Source organism: Delphinapterus leucas, chromosome 11 (genome assembly GCF_059928025.1).
Source record: "Delphinapterus leucas isolate spDelLeu-1000000601 "Yukka" chromosome 11, BTC_Dleu_Yukka2, whole genome shotgun sequence".
Taxonomy (NCBI): Eukaryota; Metazoa; Chordata; class Mammalia; order Artiodactyla; family Monodontidae; genus Delphinapterus; species Delphinapterus leucas.
The window spans coordinates 8,773,965-8,782,913 of record NC_143139.1 but is presented as its reverse complement, the minus strand read 5'-3'; positions in this window follow the sequence as shown (position 1 = coordinate 8,782,913).

Genomic DNA, 8,949 nt, shown 5'->3' with positions numbered 1-8,949 from the left:
TTTTTAAAAATGTACCATATACATTTGGGCCCTGAGATTTTTTTCCACCTAATATCTTTCCTCTTGTTCCATCATCAGTGTATGTAGAGTCCTCTTATCCTTTGTACTGGCTCCATAACTTTGCATTGCATAGTTCTCCATACCTTTGTCAGTCTTCTATTATTGGGTATTGAAGGTTTTTCAACATTGCAATTATAAACACTTTGTCATTCCAACACCCTTACCTCTAAATACCGCCATCCATCAGGGTTACAGCTATTCTATTTCTAGAGAAAAAAATGTAGCAGTGAGTGCAAAGAGTTAGGGAAAAAAAGTCTTAACCTTGGTAGTGTATATAATTACAACCCTAAAACACACTGGTTGGAGCTACAGGAGAAAATACAAATTGGATGTGATATGAGGATGGGCCTGAAGTAGGTTCTTTTACAGCACAAAATCAGGGACTTGAATTACTTTACCAAGAGACACACAGTCCCTGGGTGGGAGCACAGCTATAGAGATTAACTAGAGCCTGTCATACCGTGATTACACATTAGCTGTGATCGGTATTCATTTGAAGCTCTGGAGTTTTGCATATTTGCAACAGCACCTATTGGGAAAGTAGCCCTATGCGACTCAAAATGATAGGGCCTGCTATGTGCCAAGTGATGCTGGGTGTTTTCACGTCACAAATATATCAGTTGGAATCAGCATTATCGGGATTCCTGCGTTTATTGCACAGAGGCAATTTTCGGAAGTACTTTTGCCCTTAGTGGATTGAAGAAATGTGTTATAAAGACTAATACTTCGAGATTTTGAAGTAATAAAGTTCTTTGAATCTTAGAACTGACACATTAAATCCAAGAGCTCGTACTTGGTTTCAGCTGAAAAGAGGAAAAAAGTCTCTTGACTTTAGAGGAATAATTGTATATATTATGGCATGAATGTCTGGTTTAATAGGAAAAGTCTAGAAAGGAAGCAGGTGCTGATAGAAATCTCTGAAAATTAGGTGATCTTGTCAGTGGCAGTGGTAAAGACTTCATCAGCTTTGTGACTTTCTCAGGGTGAAAACATTTCATTTTAACTGATAAACTAGTTCCAGAGCCACCCAGATACTCAGAATGGGGATGGGAAGCTGTAATGGAATTGAAACCACGCTGATAATGTAATATTTCCCCTAGCCCCTGTAGTTTGAGCAGTATTCCGTTAAGAAGGGTATAGAGTGGAAGCATGTGAGGAATGAGAAATTGCTACTTTGTTACTGCCATAGTATCATCCTTTCATGCACTGATCTTTTCACTGTTTAATTCATGGAGTATTTCACCTGTGGAGTTCTGAGTGACTCCTATACCTGCTACATTGACATGGTACCACCTGGAACAGAATTTACCAAGCAGTAAAAACATGGGGAATTGCATGCATGTGTGTGTATTTTATTTAAGGAGTTCCTAAACTATTTGCTAGAATGGTTGTTAGGGGCTGAATTGTGTTCCAAATTCTTGCGTTGAAGCCCTAACTCCCAGTGCCTCAGAATATAACCATATCTGGAGATAGGTTAATGAGGCCATTAGGGTGGGGCTCAATTCCATAGGATTGGTGCCCTTATAAGACCAGGAAGAGACACCACGGGCTCACATGTGCTGAAGGATGACCATGTGAAGGGGCAGGCAATAGGGCAGCTATCTGCAAGCCGAGATGCCTCAGGAGAAACCAAACCAGCCAGCACCTTGGTCTTGGACTTCCAGCTCCAGTACTCTGAGAAAATAAATTGTTTAAACCATCCAGTCTGTGGTGTGTTTTTGTGGCAGCCCTAGCAATCTAATACAGTGGCTGTATCATTTTACATTCATAGCAGCCATGTATGAGAGTTTTTATCTGCATTTGGTATTGTCACTTTTTAAAATTTAGCTCTTCTGTAAATAATGTGTGTGGTGATATTTATTGTGATTTTAATTTGCATTTCCCTAGTGGCTAATAATGTTGAATATATTTTCATGTGCTCATCTGTTGTGTGTATATTCTCTGGTGAAACGTCTATTCATGTCTTTTACAATTTTTTTTTTTTTTTTTTTTTTTTAAGCTGGCTATGTAGTGGCTGAGTCCTTTGGCTCAGCCAATCTTTTCAGCCTCAGGATCTAGAAGGGACCGTTGGAGGAACAGACCCTGGTCCCTGCTTCTTTGTCCTGGTGGCTGGGCCAAACAGGGCCCTTGCTCTTGAAGTCCAGGACTGGGCATTGACCTTGCGGGAACACCCTGAATTTGAAGTGCTGGGAAGATTTTTAAGGGCCAGGGATGGATCTTTTCTAAATGTTATTACTTGTAAATAAAGTCTATTTTTCTCCCTTGGTGGGAAAATTTATTAAAAAAAGAAAACAGTTCTTTATGTTTTATAATTTAGATATGAGTCCTTTGTCAAATATGTGGTTTGTAAATATTTTTCTTCCAGTTAGTGGCTTGTCTTTTCACCCTCTTAACGGTGTCTTTTGTTAGAGCAAAAGGTTTTGATTTCGATAAAGTCCAATTTATTATTTTTCCTCTATGAATTGTGCTTTTGGTGTCATGTCTAAGAACTTTTCACCTAGCCTAGGTCTTGAAGATTTTCTTCTATGTTTTCCTCTGAGATAACTTTTGTATAGGATGTGAGGTATAGGTTGAGGTTCATTTTTTTGCCTACAAATATCCGATTATCCCAGCACCATTTCTTGAAAAGACTATCGTTCCTTGGCTGCACTGCTTATGCCTTTGCCAAAATCCAGTTGGCCCTGCTCATGTGGGTTTATTTATGGGGTCTCTATTCTGTTCCATTGGTCTAGCTTGTCTGTCCCTCTGCCAACAACACATTGTCTTGATTACTGTAAATCCTAACATATAGAAATACAATAGTTTTTATATGTTGACCATGTATTCTATAAATTCACTGAATTCATTTATCAGTTCTAGGAATTTTTTTTTTTTTGGTAAATTGGGATTTTCCGTAGTTACAAAACAGGATTTTTATCATATTATCTGAATATAGGGACAGTTTTATCCTTTTTTTCCAGTCTGTGTGCCTTTTATTTCCTCTCCTTGCCTCATTCTGCTGGTTGGCTAGGACTTCTGTTTTTATTTCATTGATTTCTGCACGTTATTATTTCCTTTGGGTTTGTTTTGCTCTTCAGTTTCTGGTTTTTTTAAGATGGGGGCTTAGATTATTGACTTGAGACTTTTCTCCTATTTTAAGATAAGCATTTTAATGCTATAAATGTCCCTCTCAGCAGTACTTTACTTGTGTCCCACAAATTTAAAATGTTGTATTTACATTTTCATACAGTTTAATGTATTTTTAAATTTCTCTTGAGACTTTCTCATTCACCCATTTAGAAGTGTGGTGCTTAATTTCCAAGTGTTTACTGAGTTTTCTGTTCTCTTTCTGATGTTAATTTCTAATTTTATTCCCTTGTTGTCAGAGAACGTGCTGAGTAACTTTACTTCCTTAAAATTTGTTGAGAGCTTCCGGGAAGATGGCGGAAGAGTAAGACACGGAGATCACCTTCCTCCCCACAGATACACTGGAAATACATCTACACGTGGAACAACTCCTACAGAACACCTACTGAACACTGGCAGAAGACCTCAGACCTCCCAAAAGGCAAGAAACCCCCCACGTACCTGGGTAGGGCAAAAGAAAAAAGAATAAACAGACAAAAGGAGAGGGACGGTACCTGCACTTCTGGGAGGGAGCTGTGAAGGAGGAAATGTTTCCACACACTAGGAGGCCCCTACACGGGCGGAGACTGTGGGTGGCGGAGGTGGGGAGCTTCGGTGCCGCGGAGGAGAGCACAGTAGCGGGGGTGCGGGGGGTTAAAGCGGAGAGATTCCCGCACAGAGGATCGGTGCCGACCGGCACTCACCAGCCCGAGAGGCTTGTCTGCTCACCCGCCGGGGCGGGCGGGGCTGGGAGCTGAGGCTCGGGCTTTGGTCGGAGCAGGGAGAGGACTGGGGTTGGCGGCGTGAACACAGCCTGAAGGGGGTTAGTGCGCCACGGCTGGCCGGGAGGGAGTCCGGGGAAAAGTCTGGAGCTGCTGAAGAGGCAAGAGACTTTTTCTTGCCTCTTTGTTTCCTGGTACGCGAGGAGAGGGGATTAAGAGCGCTGCTTAAAGGAGCTCCAGAGGCGGGCGTGGGCCGCGGCTAAAAGCGCGGACCTCAGAGACAGGCATGAGATGCTAAGGCTGCTGCTGCCGCCACCAAGAAGCCTGTGTTCGAGCACAGGTCACTATCCACAGCCCCCTTCCGGGGAGCCTGTGCAGCCCGCCACTGCCAGGGTCACGGGATCCAGGGACAACTTCCCCGGGAGAACGCACGGTGTGCCTCAGGCTACTGCAACGTCACGCCGGCCTCTGCTGCCGCAGGCTCGCCGCGCACTCTGTGCCCCTCCCTCCCCCCGGCCTGAGTGAGCCAGAGCCCCCGAATCAGCGGCTCCTTTAACCCCATCCTCTCTGAGCGAAGAACAGACGCCCTCAGCCGACCTACACGCAGAGGCGGGGCCAAATCCAAAGCAGAGCCTCTGGGAGCTGTGAGAAAAAAGAAGAGAAAGGGAAATCTCTCCCAGCAGCCTCAGAGGCAGCGGATTAAAGCTCCACAATCAACTTGATGTACCTGCATCTGTGGAATACCTGAATAGATAACGAATCATCCGAAATTAAGGAGGTGGACTTTGAGAGCAAGATTTATGATTTTCCCCCCTTTTCCTTTTTTTCTCAGTGTGTATGTGTATGCTTCTGTGTGAGATTTTGTCTGTATAGCTTTGCTTCCATCATTTGTCCAAGGGTTCTATCCGTCCATTTTTTTTTCTTAATAATTACTTTTTATTTTAATAACTTTATTTTATTTTACTTTATCTTCATTCTTTCTTTCCTTCCTTCCCTCCTTTAGACAACGAATCATCACAAATTGAGGAGGTGGACTTTGAGAGCAAGACTTATGATTTTTTCCCCTTTTCCTCTTTCTGTGAGTGTGTATGTGTATGCTTCTATGTGAGATTTTATCTGTATAGCTTTGCTTCCACCATTTGTCCTAGGGCTCTATCCGTCCATTTTTATTTTCTCTTAATAATTATTTTTTTATTTTAATAACTTTATTATATTTTATCTTACTTTATTTTATTTTACTTTATCTTCTTTCTTTCTTTTTTCCTTCCTTCCCTCCTTCCCTCCCTCCTTTCTTTCTTTCTACTTCTACTAATTCTTTCTTTCTACTTTTTCTCCCTTTTATTCTGAGCCGTGTGGATGAAAGCCTCTTGGTGCTGCAACCAGGAGTCAGTGCTGTGCCTCTGAGGTGGGAGAGCCAACTTCAGGACACTGGTCCACAAAAGACCTCCCAGCTCCACATAATATCAAGCGGCGAAAATCTCCCAGAGATCTCCATCTCAACACTATCACACAGCTTCACTCAACGACCAGCAAGCTACAGTGCTGAACATCCTATGCCAAACAACTAGCAAGACAGGAACACAACCCCACCCATTAGCAGAGAGGCTGCCTAAAATCATAATAAGTCCACAGACACCCCAAAACACACCACCAGACGTGGACCTGCCCACCAGAAATACAAGATCCACCCTCATCCACGAGAACACAGGCACTAGTCCCCTCCACCAGGAAGCCTGCACAACCCACTGAACCAACCTTAGCCACTGCGGACAGACATCAAAAACAAAGGGAACTACAAACCTGCAGCCTGCAAAAAGGAGACCCCAAACACAGTAAGATAAGCAAAATGAGAAGACAGAAAAACACACAGCAGATGAAGGACCAAGATAAAAACCCACCAGACCTAACAAATGAAGAGGAAATAGGCAGTCTACCTGAAAAAGAATTCAGGATAATGATAGTAAAGATGATCCAAAATCTTGGAAATAGAATAGACAAAATGCAAAAAACATTTAACAAGGACCTAGAAGAACTAAAGATGAACCAAACAATGATGAACAGCACAATAAATGAAATGAATAATACTCTAGATGGAATCAATAGCAGAATAACTGAGGCAGAAGAACGGATAAGTGACCTGGAAGATAAAATAGTGGAAATAACTACTGCGGAGCAGAATAAAGAAAAAAGAATGAAAAGAACTGAGGACAGTCTCAGAGACCTCTGGGAAAACATTAAACGCACCAACATTCGAATTATAGGGGTTCCAGAATAAGAAGAGAAAAAGAAAGGGACTGAGAAAATATTTGAAGAGATTATAGTTGAAAACTTCCCTAATATGGGAAAGGAAATAGTTAATCAAGTCCAGGAAGCACAGAGAGTCCCATACAGGATAAATCCAAGGAGAAATATGCCAACACACATATTAGTCAGACTGTCAAAAATTAAATACAAAGAAAACATATTAAAAGCAGCAAGGGAAAAACAACAAATAACACACAAGGAAATCCCCATAAGGTTAACAGCTGATCTTTCAGCAGAAACTCTGCAAGCCAGAAGGGACTGGCAGGACATATTTAAAGTGATGAAGGAGAAAAACCTGCAACCAAGATTACTCTACCCAGCAAGGATCTCATTCAGATTTGATGGGGAAATTAAAATCTTTACAGACAAGCAAAAGCTGAGAGAGTTCAGCACCACCAAACCAGCTCTACAACAACTGCTAAAGGAACTTCTCTAGGCAAGGAACACAAGAGAAGGAAAAGACCTACAATAACGAACCCAAAACAAGAAAATGGGAATAGGAACATACATATCAATAAGTACTTTAAATGTAAAGGGACTAAATGCTCCCACCAAAAGACACAGATTGGCTGAATGGATACAAAAACAAGACCCATATATTTGCTGTCTACAAGACACCCACTTCAGACCTAGAGACACATACAGACTGAAAGTAAGGGGATGGAAAAAGATATTTCATGCAAATGGAAACCAAAAGAAAGCTGGAGTAGCAATTCTCATATCAGACAAAATGGACTTTAAAATAAAGACTATTAGAAGAGACAAAGAAGGACACTACATAATGATCAAGGGATCAATCCAAGAAGAAGATATAACAATTGTAAATATTTATGCACCCAACATAGGAGCACCTCAATACATAAGGCAAATACTAACAGCCATAAAAGGGAAATCGACAGTAACACATTCATAGTAGGGGACTTTAACACCCCACTTTCACCAATGGACAGATCATCCAAAATGAAAATAAATAAGGAAACACAAACTTTAAATGATACATTAAAAAAGATGGACTTAATTGATATTTATAGGAAATTCCATCCAAAAACAACAGAATACACATTTTTCTCAAGTGCTCTTGGAACATTCTCCAGGATAGATCATACCTTGGGTCACAAATCAAGCCTTGGTAAATTTAAGAAAATCGAAGTTGTATCAAGTGTCCTTTCCGACCACAACGCTATGAGACTAGATATCAATTACAGGAAAAGATCTGTAAAAAAATACCAACACATGGAGGCTAAACAATACACTACTTAATAACGAAGTGATCACTGAAGAAATCAAAGAGGAAATTAAAAAATACCTAGAAACAAATGACAATGGAGACATGACGACCCAAAACCTATGGGATGCAGCAAAAGCAGTTCTAAGAGGGAAGTTTATAGCAATACAAGCCTACCTTAAGAAACAGGAAACATCTCGAATAAACAACCTAACCTTGCACCTAAAGCAATTAGAGGAAGAAGAAAAAAATCCCAAAATTAGCAGAAGGAAAGAAATAATAAAAATCAGATCAGAAATAAATGAAAAAGAAACGAAGGAAACGACAGCAAAGATCAATAAAACTAAAAGCTGGTTCTTTGAGAAGATAAACAAAATTGATAAACCATTAGCCAGACTCATCAAGATAAAAAGGGAGAAGACTCAAATCAATAGAATTACAAATGAAAAAGGAGAAGTAACAAGTGACACTGCAGAAATACAAAAGATCATGAGAGATTACTACAAGCAACTCTATGCCAATAAAATGGACAACCTGGAAGAAATGGACAAATTCTTAGAAATGCACAACCTGCCAAGTCTGAATCAGGAAGAAATAGAAAATATGAACAGACCAATCACAAGCACTGAAATTGAAACTGTAATTAAAAATCTTCCAACAAACAAAAGCCCAGGACCAGATGGCTTCACAGGCGAATTCTATCAAACATTTAGAGAAGAGCTAACACCTATCCTTCTCAAACTCTTCCAAAATATAGCAGAGGGAGGGGAGGAACACTCCCAAACTCATTCTATGAGGCCACCATCACCCTGACACCAAAACCAGACAAGGATGTCACAAAGAAAGAAAACTACAGGCCCATATCACTGATGAACATAGATGCAAAAATCCTCAACAAAATACTAGCAAACAGAATCCAACAGCACATTAAACGGATCATACACCATGATCAAGTGGGGTTTATTCCAGGAATGCAAGGATTCTTCAATATACGCAAATCAATCAACGTGATACTCCATATTAACAAACTGAAGGAGAAAAACCATATGATCATCTCAATAGATGCAGAGAAAGCTTTTGACAAAATTCAACACCCATTTATGATAAAAACCCTCTAGAAAGTAGGCATAGAGGGAACTTTCCTCAACATAATAAAGGCCATATATGACAAACCCACAGCCAACATCGTTCTCAATGGTGAAAAACTGAAAGCATTTCCACTAAGATCAGGAACAAGACAAGGTTGCCCACTCTCACCACTCTTATTCAACATAGTTTTGGAAGTTTTAGCCACAGCAATCAGAGAAGAAAAGGAAATAAAAGGAATCCAAATCGGAAAAGAAGTAAAGCTGTCACCGTTTGCAGATGACATGATACTATACATAGAGAATCCTAAAGATGCTACCAGAAAACTACTAGAGCTAATCAATGAATTTGGTAAAGTAGCAGGATACAAAATTAATGCACAGAAATCTCTGGCATTCCTATACACTAATGATGAAAAATCTGAAAGTGAAATCACGAAAACACTCC